At 34.6% G+C, this 14,602-nt stretch overlaps 1 pseudogene; it reads left to right on the top strand.

The window, feature by feature from the left end:
• Positions 1-1,096: 1,096 nt before the first annotated feature.
• LOC114048258 lies at positions 1,097-1,494 on the top strand (annotated as a pseudogene).
• Positions 1,495-14,602: the final 13,108 nt, after the last annotated feature.

Consider the following 14,602-nt stretch of genomic DNA (forward strand, 5'->3'; position numbering starts at 1 on the left):
TTCTGTATCAGGTCATCTCATCATCCAGAGTTCTCTTTCCTCTGCCTTACCCCTTCCCCATTTCAACTTTGAGATCAGCCACCATGTAATCCAGTATCAATCCCACTACCTACCAGCTACATCAAGTATTTCAGGACAAGCCTTACTCAAGCTGATTGTTGTCAGTATTAGAAGAAAATGAAACATTTGTATACTACATAATGTTTAATAAAAGAAGTTTATTTAACAACAGTATGGAAAGGCTTTTTGGCAAAGATATAGTACTGATTCATTTTCATGAAGTTTCCATGCTTCCATATTGAGGTGTGCTCACTCAGAATGGTCAACAGGGTGTGTTGACTCACATAGCACTGAGATATACATCAAGTCTGAGGAGTCCTGACCTCCCAAGAATTAATTTTTTTATGCCTTAGGTGACCTTGAAGCAAGTATATGATTTTGTCTGTGGAAATAACATTAAAGAAAAGATACTATTCTCTACTTGATTGCTGCTCCCTAAGGAAAATGTGACTTTTCCATGTGACTTGAAAGCTGAAACTTTATTTCTATATGTGTTATCTCTTTCATTAGAATATAATTTCCTTGGTGACGGGTGGAGAGAGAGGCACATTATATTTCACCTCACCTGGTTCCTGGAGAGAGAAGGTAGGTAAGGGAGAGTAGGTCCTGGAAAATTAAAGCAATGGACAATAACAATTTCCATTGGAACCATTGCTCTCAGCCATTCTAGATATGCACAAATCTGAGATACCTATTATTTATTTCTGTAGCGAAGAAGTAGTAAGATAGAGGACCAAGTAGGAAAAGGAGCCCATGATTAATAATAAAAAAAAAGGGTGGAATAATGAATGTTTCAGATATAAAAGCAGAGTAAAGTCATATTACAACTGACAACAGTACTTCCTGTTTAGGAGAAGGCTGTGGGATTGGGGGTGGGGGTTGGGTTAGGGGTAGTGGTGAAGGGAGGCTAACAGAGGGAGGGGATTAAGAGGGAAAAGCAGGTCCCCAAAATTTAGTTTGGATTTCCCACTCTGCCATATTAGACATTGAAGATGCACTCATTCCAGAAGCGCTGCTGCTACAACCGGTCGCAGTTGTGTCAGGCCCGATGGCTTCAAGGTTACTGCGGGGCATCGGGGCGCTGGTGGTCCAGGCCTTGTGGCCTGCGGCCCTGCTCAGGTGGCCGCTCACTCCATGGTGACTGGAGGAGGTACCCCTTCTGATGAGGAGCAGGCTACTGGCTTGGAGAGAGAGATTGTGATCGCTGCAAGGGATGATTTGGATCCATACAATATCCTAGCCCCAAAGGCAGCTCCGGGGACTAAGGAGGAACCCAGCCTGGTCCCTTCCATCACTGACAAGCGAATAGTGGGCTGTGTCTGTGAAGAGGACAACAGTGCAGTCATCTGGTTCTGGCTTCACAAAGGCGAGACACAGCATTGCCCTAACTGTGGAATCCAGTACAAGCTGGTACCCCACCAGTTTAGTCACTGAGCCCCTGGACTGGTTTACTTGAGGTGTGTTGTAATGTTTTCTTCCCTCCAATAAAAGATTAGCCATTTCCCTGGGTCTCCCATAATAAAAAAAAAAAAAAGAAATTGAAGATGCAAAAATTGCAACACTTATGGATGGTCTGGACCAGGGCACTGATTTGTAAGTGAGCTTCAAGGAGTTTATCTCCTTCTTGGAGACCTTGGCTGTGTTCTACAATGAACTACTTAAGGGAGAATAAATATTCTGTTAAAAGGGAAATGAGGGTGAGGGTGCTCCCCCTGGAGCCCCTAGCTTATCTGCCACAGCAATGGGTGCATGGTGAGGATTTTGTATGTTGAAGTTCATACTTGTAGTTGGTCAAAAAAAAAAGAAAATAATCTCTTTGAGAATAAAGACTGTCTTTTCCTAAATTATCTATCTATCTATATACACATGCACATATGTACATAAGTGTATGTGTATTGGTATAGGTATAGGCATGTATATGTATGTATGTATATATATATGTGTGTGTACAAATGTATATTTGTGTAAATATATATATATAAACATATGATATATACATGTATATAAAATACATGTACAATGAAAAAGAGAGAGAGAACACCCCTGTACTAATTATGTCTTGAACATGATTTTACTGACTTTTAATGTAAGAAATAAAATTAAACATCTTGGTGTATATGACAAGGGGTTTAGTGGAGGTTGCAAAACTAAAGTAGCCTAGGGAAAATAGATATTACCCTTAAAAAATATGTAAAAACCTTGCAAAACTATATAAATGTGAGCTATTGTTATTGTCTCTAGGCCATCTTGTCTACTGAATTAAGACTTGTAGTGAAGGCGTGCTACGGCCCTATTCTCAAGATCTTGTCTCTGAAAGTAACCCAGCCCTCTGCCCCTTGTGAGAAAATTTTCCCTTGTGTAGGCCTGGCTCTATAATTCTCTTATCAGAGCAGACACAGGGGTGCATGGCCCAAATATTTTTGTCCCTGACTGGTCCAAGGACTCTCTTGGCACCAGATCCCCAATGTCCATGCCTCTGACAATTCTTTCAAAGTCTAGTATCAATGCAGTTATCTCTGCAAAACTTTCTATACTTTCCCATCCATAGATCACTGATGCCTGCTCCCAAAACACCTGGACCTATAGATTACCTAATTAGTATCCGTGGCATTCCTTTCCTATGCCTGTTGTCCACATAAGCTTTGAATTCACCACCATTAGGTCACAAGTTCTTGAAAGAAACTCGGCCTGCTTCTTTTGGCATTACAATAAATTGTTTTTTGATTGAAAACTAGCTTGAGTGTGTGAATTCATTCCAGACAACTCTGCCTTGGCATTCCCGGAGTCCCAGTTCCCCTAAGCTGTACCCTAAAACTCTTCATTAGTACTATCAAACCCACCCCTCCTGAAAAGCTACACTCTAAATTTGGCATCTTAGCATGACCACTATTTCACTACTTACTTTGATATTTTAATAGATTCATGCATCACATCAGTTTGGGTACTTTCTAATGATGTCACACCACCCTCACCTCCCATCACACATGACTGCCCATTCTGTGGTGTTCCTGTCCATGTACATTCAAAAGTGCTTCATATAGGAATATTTTGAGTGAACAAAGCGCTTATTGACTGTTTACTTATATGCTAAGTACTAGGCTAATCTCTTGGGATACAGACAGAAAAGTAAAGCATTATATTCTTAAAAAGATCACATTCTTCTTTAAAATTTTTTATTTATTTATTAACACTAAATTTAAAAAAAATAGTTGAAAATTCCCTCTATCCTCCATCCTAGCCCATTGAGAAAGAAAGCAATAGGATACCCATTGCAAACTTGACATCATATAACCATATGACAAAACATATATCCATATAAACCATGTAAAAAAAGCAAGAAAAATAAAAAAGGAAAGCAATATGCTTCAATTTGTAGTCAGAGTTCTTCACTTATTTCTTTGAAGGCAAATAGTATTTTTCATCATGAGTCCTTTGGAATTGTTTTCAATAATTGTATTGATCAGAGTGGCTGAGTCTTTCACTGTTGGTCGTTGTTACAATATTGTAATGTATTGTGATGTACAATATTCTACTGATTCTGCTCACTTCACTTTTTCTTAGTTCACTAAAGTCACCCTAGTTTTTTTTTTATGAAACCATTCCTCTCATTATTTCTTATAGCACAATAGTATACCATAACAATCATACATCATAATTAGTTCAGTCATTACCCAATTGATAGGCATTCTCTCAATTTTTAAGTCTTTAGAACCACAAAGCAGCCGCAATAATTTTTTTTTCTGCATACATGTCATTTTTTTCTTTTTCTTTTATCTTGTTTAGATATAGACCTATTTATTTTACCTCCTGTGATCCTTTCCATCTTGTTTGGTCATAAATTCTTTGCTTATCCATCAATCTGACAGATAAATTTTTCTATGCTCCTCTAACTTGCTTATGATATCACCTTTTTATGTCTAAATCATTTACCCATTTTGATCATAACATTATATAATTGCATGAGATGTTGGTCTATGCCTAGTTTCTGCCAAAATGCTTTCCAGTTTTCCTAGCAATTATTGTCAAATAGTGAGCCCTTGCCCCCAAAACTTAGATATTAGGATTTATCAAACACTATATTACTATGGGCAATTACTACTATATATTGTGTACTTTATCTATTCTACTGATCCACCACTCTATTTCTTAACCAGTACCATATTGTTTTTTATAATAACCACTTTGTAATATAATTTGAAATCTGGTAGAATTAGGCCACCTACTTCACTTTTTTTTATTGATTCCCTTAATATCCTTAACCTTCCATATGAATTTTGTCATTATTTTTTCTGTCTATAAAAATTATTCTTGATTAAAGTAACTCTGAGGTACCATATCACACCTATCAGATTAGCTAATATGTCAGAAAAGGAAAATGATAAATGTTGGAGAAGATGTAGGAACATTGGAACACTAATGCATTGTTGGTGGAGTTGTGAACTGATCCAACCATTCCGGAGAGCAATTTGAAACTATGCCCAAAGGGCAACCAAACTGTGCATACCTTTAGATCCAGCAATACCACTGCTAGGTCTGTACCCCAAAGAGATCACAAAAAAGGGAAAAAGACCTACATGAACAAATATAATTATAGTAGCTCTTCTGTGGTAGCACAGAAATTGAGAGGATGCCCATCAACTGGGGAATGGCTGAACATGATGTGATATGTGAATGTAATGGAATACTAATATGCTATAAGAAATGGTGAGCAGAATGTTCTCAGAGAAACCTGGAAAAACTTGCATGAAATGATCCAAAGTGCAGTGAGCAGAATCAAGAGAACATTGTATACTGTAACTGTAACATTGTAGGATGATCAATTATGAATAACTTAACTCTTCTCAGCAATACAATCATCTAAGACACTTCCAAAGACTCATGATGGAAAATGCTACCCACCTCCAGAGAAAAAAGGTTACTAGTTTTCCAATCAACTACTTCATATTTTCTTTCATTTTCTCATTGCTTAATTTTATTCTTTCAATTTATTTTTTCTTGTCTTATTCTTATAGCTAGTACTTTTAATACAATATTGAATAATAGTGGTAATAATGCAAATCCTTGATTCACCCCTATCTTTCTGGGAAAGTTTCTAGTTCATCCCCATTATCCCATTACTCTTAGTTTTAAGTAGATACTACTTATCATTTTAAAAAAGGCACCATTTTTTCTTATGGTTTTTCCTACTTTAATAGGAATTGGTCTTGTATTTTGTCAAATATATTTTCTGCAGCTATACATATAATTAAATTATTTTTATTAATATAGTCAGTTATGCTTATAATTTTCTTACCATTTAACCAGCCCTAGATTCCTAGTATAAGTCAAAACTAATCATAAAGTGTTTTATACATATATATAATATATTATAATATATAATATAATATAATATAATATAATATATAATATATAATATACAATATATATAATATATATGATATTATATATAATATATAATATTTATGATATGTATGATATTATATATACTATATAATATCATATATAGTATATATGATATTATATATACTATATAATATAATATAATATATAATATATATATATAATATGCTAGTATTTTGTTTAAATTTTTGCTTCAATATTCATGAGTGGCATTGTTCTATAGTTTTCTGTTTCTGTTTTTGCTCTCCCTGGTTTAAGATATCAAAACCATATTTGTTTTTTAGAAATAATTTTGTAGAATTCCTTAATTTTTTCAAGTAGTTTAAATAGTATCAGAATTAATTTTTTAAATAAATTTTATTGGTATTCAATTTAACAGCTATTCAAAAACAAATGCTGAAATACCTCATCAAAAGGACTATCACTATTAAATGGATAAATGCAGTATGGGACACTTTTTTAAATGAATTAATCTATTTTCAGTTTTCAACATTCACTCCCATCAGCTTTTGAGTTTTAAATTTTCTTCCCCTGCCTTTCCACCTCCCTCCTCAAGATGGTGTGCAATATGATATAGGCTCTACATATACATTCCTATTAAACATATTTTTCACATTAGTGTTGTTGTAAAGAAGAATTAGAACCAATAGGAGGAACCACAAGAAGGAAGAAACAAAACAAAACAGAAGTAAGAAAAAAAAAAAGATCAAATAGTAGGCCTCCATCTGCATTCAGACTCCATAGTTCTTTCTCTGGATGTGGATAGCATTTTCCATCATGAGACTTTTGAAGATGTCTTAGATCCTTGCATTGCTGAGAAGAGACAAGTCTATCAAAGTTAGTCATCACATAACATAGCTGTTACTGTGCACATTCTCCTGGTTTTGTTCACTTCACTTAGCAACAGAAGGACTTTTTTAAAATTAGGTTATACACTTAATTTATTTAGTCTCAGAAGAAATGAAGTTTCTCACATTTTTTTTTTTTTGGATAATTGAAGCTCACCCTGTAAAGTATCAATTTAAAAAATTTAACCATTTTAGATTGAAACCTTTCTATGACTGTATTCTGTATTTCCCCAACCTCTTAAACAGTGTATATCTAAGCCTTTCTTCAACATAGGTCAATAATTATGCACAATCAATTATTAGTACTGGAACTAGAGGAAGAATATCAGCACGATCATTGAGGTTTGCAGGATTATTTATCTTTAAATGATAATCCTTTTTTGTAAAAGTTATTCTACTTGCTTTTTATATTATCTGTTACACTTTATTTGTCACTTCTTGCTGCTATCAATGTTCCTACCAAAAGAAGCCCCTTTATAACTATGGTGATTAAAACTGTGTTCCAAATAAACAAATGGGTTTTGAGTGAGAGAATGAGGAGTTTTCCAATGAATAAAAGGCATGAGCCTTATGGTTCTTATGACACCTATTTTGGCTGCTCAAAGGCTTCTTTTTTGTTCTTGTTTTTGTTTGTTTGTTTGTTTTTTTCCTTGCTTACTGCCAGGTTCTTGGTGGTGTTCTGGATAGTTGAGGTTGCCGCTTAAGTTGCCCCAAATAAGTGGGTTATTACTGTATCCACATCCACATCAGCAAAGCAATGTTAGTATGAACTGTTGACCAGGATGTGGAAATATCCTCATTACATGGAAGTGAACATCATAATGGCATTCATTAAATGGAGATTCTGTATGACCATAAAGTCTATCAGATGATGTTGGGCTAATACCAGTAGGAGCTTCTACTGGCTTCCCTGCTGCTTTCTCTTCCTTAGGAGCACTAGTAGGTATAGGTTCAGAAGCTGCTGCAGCTGGTGTTGGAGTGACAGATGTAAGTGTAAGGGTGGGAGCCAAGGCAGGGGAAGGCATTGGGGGCTTGAGCCACAGATGCTGCTGTAGAAGAACTAACTAGTAGCGGTAGCAGGATTTGATTGTTGAGTTGTAGATGGTGATGGTGTTGAAGTAGCTGTTGCTTTGAGTTTTGTCACCATAACCACCACAAAGTTTTTCTCATCAACTGTATATTCTTTTTATTCTTTGAGTATCATCCTTGAGGACTTTGCCTGCATAAATTAATTTTTGGCCTGCTACTGGAAAGGCATCCTTTCCCTTTTCAGATTCAACCTTCTCTTTCAGTGCCTTAACTGTCTCCTCAGGGTTCAAGTCCATCTTGATGGTCTATTGCTGGAGGGTCTTCAGAGTGATCTGCATGGTGTCACTGCCCCACCCCCCTTTCTGCCCTGGACGCCATCATTGCTGTGGGCTCAGTTGGCCTCTCTGGACAGATGGGAGGGAGGTTTAGGTGGCTGGTGGGGTTGGTCACATTCGTGCTGCAGGGTGGCCTCTCCCCTGGGCCTGGGCCTCTGTCTCTCCAGCTGTAACTTTCCCCAGATGTGATCACCTGCCAATCGCCTTCTCCCCAAGGTACAGGGACAGCAGGGAGTCTGTCCTCAGATGCTGCGGGCAGGTCTGGGAGGTGGTGAGTGAATCACCTAGTTCAACAGGGCCTGGTCACCACCACCATGACTGGCCTTGACACAGAATTAATTGTTCTTTAAATGTTTGGTAGAATTCACTTGTAAATTCATATAGATCTGGGGATTTTTTTCTTAAAGTACTCATTTTTATGCCTTGTTCAATTTATTTTTCTAAGATAGGGTAATTTAAGTGTTCTAGTTCCTGGTTCCTAGTTAATTTGGGCAATTTATATTTTTATAAATATTGATCCATTTTACTTGGATGATCAGTTTTATTAACATATAATTAGGCAAAATATTTTATCATAATTGCTTTAATTTCATCTTCATTGTTCGTACATTCACCCTTTTCATTTTAGATATTGGTAATTTGGTTTTCTTTTTTTAAAATCAAATTTACCAATGTTTTTATCTATTTTATTGTTCATAAACAATTTTCATTAGTTCAATGTGTTTTTATTTTTAATTTTATTAATCTTTCATTTAATTTTATGATTTCAATTTTAGTGTTTAATTTAGGATTTTTTTCTCTTTCTAGGTTTTTTTTACTTGCATATACAATTGATTTATCTGCTCATTCTCTCTTTTACTGATTTAAGATTTTGGAAATATTTATTTTCCCCTGAGTACTGCTTTGACTTTTGCTATGTTATCTCACTGCTATCCTTCTCTTTAATGTGATTATTGAGTTTTTCTATGACTTGTTCTTTTACCCACTAATTCTTCAGAATTAGAATATTGGCTAAAATATTGCTAGGGAATTTCATTTTGAGAGCACTTTCAGGAAGTGATTGGTGGATTCTTCTAATTTCTATTTTATCCTCTGGTTCTAAGATATTAGAGTGGTTTCCTTTCGTAATTTTTCAAAATATGATTTCTAGGCTCTTTTTTTCTTACACCTTGGCTTTCAAGAAGTCCAATTATTTTTATTTATCTCTCCTTGACCTATTTTCTAAGTCACTTGTTTTCCAACAAACTATTTCAACTTTTTTTTTTAATTCTTTTGACTTTGTTCTATAGTTTCTTAATATTTAATAGAGTCTTTAGCTTCCACTTGTCTAATTCTAATTTTTAAGGAATTAATTTCCTTACTGAGCTTTTGTAGCTCTTTTTCTATTTGGCCAATTCTGTTGTTTAAAGATTTATTTTAATCAGTGAAATTTTGTACTTCTTTTACCAACAAAAGACTCTTTTCATAATTTTCTTGCATCACTCTCATTTTATTTCATATTTTTTCTTCTAATATGCTTGCTTAAGTTTTGAAATTATTTTTGCTCTTTTTATCTCTTGCCTTAAAAATTTTAGGAATTCTTGTTAGGCCTTTGTCCAATCTACATTTTCTTAGAGGCTTTGCTTGTAGCTGTTTTCACATCATTTTTTTTCTGAGTTTGTAACTTGATCTTCCCTGTCTCCAAAGTAGCTTTTTATGATCAAGTTCTTATTTTTCTGTATGCTATTTTTTCCAGTGTGTATCTTGCCTTTGAACTTTATGATACAGTTGGGCTCTGTTCACCTTGAGGGAGGGGGACATTTTTATGCTGCTGTTATTCACAGCTAGTTCTGGTGGTTTGCAAGTTCTTAATATTTCCAAGGAGAGGCATAGTCACTGCCCTATTGGTCTTCACTCTGGTCCTTACTCAGGAAGGGCTCCTACTCCCTTGCAGCCATGAGAGCTTGTTCTCCTTTCTATACTAGACCTTTGAGCAAGGTATCCTACTCCCTTGTGACTGAAAGAGCTTCTTTCTGCCCTTGAACTAAGGAACTGCTCCTGTAATGTCCTTCTTCTTAGTTGTCTATTCTGCTTACCATTCTTTGAGTTAAGATTGAGGAAGGTGCTGCTGCTGCTGTCATAGTAGCCTCCAAGACCCAAACCTAGAGTTACTGCTGCACTCAAACTGAGTCAGACTCCATCCCAGTGTCACAGATCTCCTAATCTCTTAAATTTTTTTGGGCTAGAAATTTTTTTTTACCCTGATCTTTTGTTGACTATCCCTCTCTAGAATTTGATTTAATGAGTTATTTTACAATTGTTGAGAGAGTTTAGCTGAAATTTCCCTCTGATTTTGCCATCTTGACTCCACCCAACCCATGGGATAACTTAATTTTAAAATTAAACAGGAGGTGGGTGGCCTACATTGTTTTCATGAACATGCAAAGCTACTTTACCTACCCCCAATATTTTATAGGAAATTAAAAAAAAACTTTTTTATATTTATATGCTAATGATGATACTCTCTGAGTGAAAGACAGAATATGACAACCTTTAAAGTTTTTTTTTTTTAATGTATTCTGGTACAGGGAATAATGTAGAGCCTTGGAATGAGTTTGAGCAGCTCCCAACATATCAATAAAATAGAATTTAGAAGAAGAGGAATAGTATATGTCATGAGGTGAAACATAATAGGAAAAGAAAATTGGCTAGTCATGGGGAAAGGACAATAGCCCAAGTGTTGCATTATTATCTTTCTGAATGAAGGAGAAGGCAGAGATGTCTAATACATTGGGTTGATCTCCTACAGCAACTTTATGGAATGGCATTATTAAGAATAACACAGAATGAGCAGGAATAAATGAAATGAAATGTTTATACTTGGGGAAAACATCCAGAATCAAAGAGAGCTTACAGACTATTGGTCATTTATCCTTCATTCTTAATGTGACTTTCCCTGCCCCTAATTTTTCCCCTTTATGTTCTTGATGTCTCCTATACCATATCTTAATCAGAACTTATTATTAGTGACATAGTCTAATGTATTGTGCATCACTTAATTGTGTTTTGAGTTCTTTGTAATTTTGATACTTCTAAGATAGTATTGCCCTTTGTTTCACAGCTATGAGAATCACTAGAATCATTATTTACCACTTATTCCTAAGAAGTTATTTCTTTCCTGAGGGTTTTCATATTGGAGAGCCCCATTCCCTATATACAGATAATAGATATATAGATAGATAGATATAAAGATATAGATACAGGTATATATTTCATTTTTGCTTATCAGGAATATGTACTTACAGTTTTACATGTCTATATATTTTCTTTTTCATATATATGTATATATGTGTTATATAAGTGTATATATATATATACACATATACACATGTCTGTATATTTCCTTTTTACCTATTTCCCTATTTCCTTTTGATAAAACATGGCACTAAACCCACAAAACACATATACAATAACTATATGTTTCTTAGGAATATAGACTACTCTTTGGGGTAGGAAAGGGGAGAGGGAGTACCAGCAGCTTGGTTTTGTTTTTCTGGCCATTTTCCATTTTGCTATTTGATGTATTTATTGTATACTAAACAATGCATAAGTTGTACATTTATATTCCTTAATGAAAAGTAATTTCAGAGTGGGTGTAAGGGTCGGGTGGGCAAAGCAAACTTTCATGCTTCACATTGATGGCATCATAGCAAACCCAGGATTAGTGCCTTTGTATGGATCCAGAATCTTTCTTAACCAATGTTCCATTTGTTTAATAGTGCTATTTTTAATGAATTTTCTTTCTGTGTTCATACTCTAGAGAAACTCTCATGATAAATCCAAATTACATATTTCAAATTGCATATCCCTGAAGGGCTGAATAACTGGTTGCACTTCTTGTTTTAATCACCTAGAGACAGATATTTGAGACTTGACAGACTGCGTTTCATGTGGACACTTAAATTATACTTAATGCTGTGGCAGAGCTAGAATCTTTCCTGGCTGTTAAAATTTTGTTTTTCTTTGTATGGGCCAAGTTGATGCTATAGCTGCATTTAAGCAGCAAGGTAACTGAGCAAAACATAATGGAATTGTGTATCTCTAAGCTGTTTTTGCAGGCAATTGTCTAGTTTTAAAGCACTGACATTTTTTCTAGTTCTTAGTGTGCTTTGGTTTCATCATATTTTGGGGATTAGATCTTAAAACCCAGTGAATGGTCATTCAGAGAATGTCACACTTATTTTTTTCCAAGAATACTGTGTTAGCCAAGTGTCCTTATTGAAATCTGGCCATTTTCCTGATGAATCTAATGTATAACAACAGTTGTAATAAGCCTTTTAGATTACTTCCTTAATATTAGTCATTGAATTGGTAGTAAGGGATAAAAATGAGAATGATTACCATGGTTCCTAATTTTTTTCAACATTAGTTAGATGTTTTAAACTGTGTTGTGTAAGATTCAGTCAACAATTGATTCAATTATCACTGAACAATAGGAGAAAATAAAGGAATGAAAGAAAATATATTTACTTGAATAGAGACTGGACCTATGCATTCTTTGGTATAACTCTTAAAGGAGGCAGCTTCCTCTGCCAAAAAAAAGTTGGCATCTTCTCTACAATTTATACTCAGAGAGTTACCTAGAATTCTGAGAGGTTAACTCACTTAACCAGGGCTTTCAGACTCCAAAGGCCAGCTCTGTATTGACTACTCCATTGCCTCTCTGCCTGAGTGGGGAGATAGATAAGAAAAACATCTTCTGAAGAGGGCAATTGAAAGGGAGAATTAAAAAAAGAAAGTTTTACACCAAAAGGCTAAATAATCCATGAAGAAATAAGGATGTTCAAAGGATCATAGGACTTGATGTTAGAAGCAACTTGAGAAAAATCTATTCCAAATCCTTCATTTTACAGAGGAGGAAATGAGATCTAGTAAAGTTAAATGGCTTGCCCTGGATCACACAATTGATGGCACCATCATCTTCTCAACAAGCACAAACGGTATGTTAATATGAGGACTGCAAATGTTGAAATAGAGAGTAGGAGCATAAAGAGAGTCAGCAGCAGGTGTAAATGCAAGTCTTATAACTCCAAATCCAATACTGTTTGTAGAACAATATCTTGGAGTTTCTTTAAAAATCTACAGGGTTCATATATAAGCTATTGATAAGGAATCATGAATTAATCTTAAGTTCATTGATTATGAGAGTGAAAACTTTATTGAAGTCCATCTCATTTGCAAAATATTTTCCTCAATAAGTCAATTAGATATTCAAAATTGTTCTCCAGGAACAATGAACAAGAACACTAAAATATTTGGCAAAATAATCAGAGGTACTTGAATAATTAAAGCAAATATATAATATTTAAATTATTTTTAAGCTAAACTTTTACAGAGCTTATTTTGTGAAATGTACATTCTTTCACTCAAAAAGTAAAATATTAATTATTCTAATATGGCTTCTGGGAGAATCCATCACTGTTACTTTTCAGAAATTCATAGACATATTCTTCATGCCATATTAATCCAGGAAATTCCATTCACTGAAGACATTTTGAGGACTATTTGAATTTGACAGGGTGTCCCCTTTGAATTTTGGGAACTGATATTCTAGTTTCACCAATAACTTCTTCACAGATGCTATACAGTATATTGGCATAAAAACTATTTTACTTATGGAGCTATGTGATAGTCTCTTACATTCTATATGTGCATATAAATTAGCCATCATTATGTTATACATATCAAACTATGTCGCTTAATATTTTATTGCAACTATTTTTATTTTAATAGAAGAAAGTTCATGTATTTTAATATTTTTGCTAGTGTAGTCTAATAAATTGAATGGATTTAGATTTTTGATACTATATGAAGAAAAGCAGAGTTATTTCTAGTGGCCCAAGCCATTAAATACATATTGTTCTTAAAGGAAGTATTTTTGTCCTTTATCTGTCCTGTGAAAACTATGGCATGGCGTCCACAGGTGACTTTAATAATAAAAAAAAGTTAACATATACTATGATAAAATCATAGGGTTAAAAGCACCAGACAGTATCTCTGCACCTTCAGAGAGGGCCCTCTTTAAATCAGTGTGATGAAAAGTTCTAGCTCTTAAAGAGAGAAAAATAATTTAATAGTGAGAGATATAACAAAAATGTTTGTTTCCATAAAATTGAAATAATCACTAGAAAAATAACTAAGTAAGATTGGATACAGCCAGTCTTATCTTGTTTTGCTGGTAGAAGTCAGTAAATAGGACAAAGGTTAAGCTTTACTTAGAGTGTGCATGCTTAATAGACTCATGAATACTATCTTCTCCACCTCTGGAAGGGGCTAAGACTCTATTTTCTGGATATGTCATATATGTAGGAGGAGGAGGGACATGCCAAGGAGTAGATGTATAATAGGCATGCTGGAAAGTTGTACACTCTGGATTACTCAACCAATGAGGAAACAGAGGAGGAACTCTGTGGCCAGGATTAGAAATTAATAGTGAACTTTTGCTTTGGTGGGTATGCTTATTTAATATGACACCGGCTTTTGCAACTGCATAATAAACTGGGCTTTTAACTTCACCCTTCCTGAGTCTGAATAAGTTTTTTTTCTGACAATAGTAATAGTAATAATAATAATAATTACTACAACTCAAGGTAAACTAAAACTGTGTGTGTGAGTTCTAGGTAGGATTTTTTTTTTTTTGTGAATAGGAAGGCAAAGTCCTATTAAGAAATAGAGCATTGCACGCTTAAGTCCTATAGGAAATGTGCCAGTGAAGTTGAATCTTACTTGGATTACTTAGAATCAAATAATGTCAGTATTTCAAGGGGAAAATAACATCTGAACTTAAAAAATAGGGAGCAATCTGTATATTCATTTTATGGTATTAGTTATAATTCTATTATGGAGCACAATGTTTATCAGCTCAAGTACAACTCAACGCTGAGATTAGAA

Source organism: Vombatus ursinus, unplaced genomic scaffold, assembly GCF_900497805.2.
Source record: "Vombatus ursinus unplaced genomic scaffold, bare-nosed wombat genome assembly UNPS02014792.1, whole genome shotgun sequence".
NCBI lineage: Eukaryota > Metazoa > Chordata > Mammalia > Diprotodontia > Vombatidae > Vombatus > Vombatus ursinus.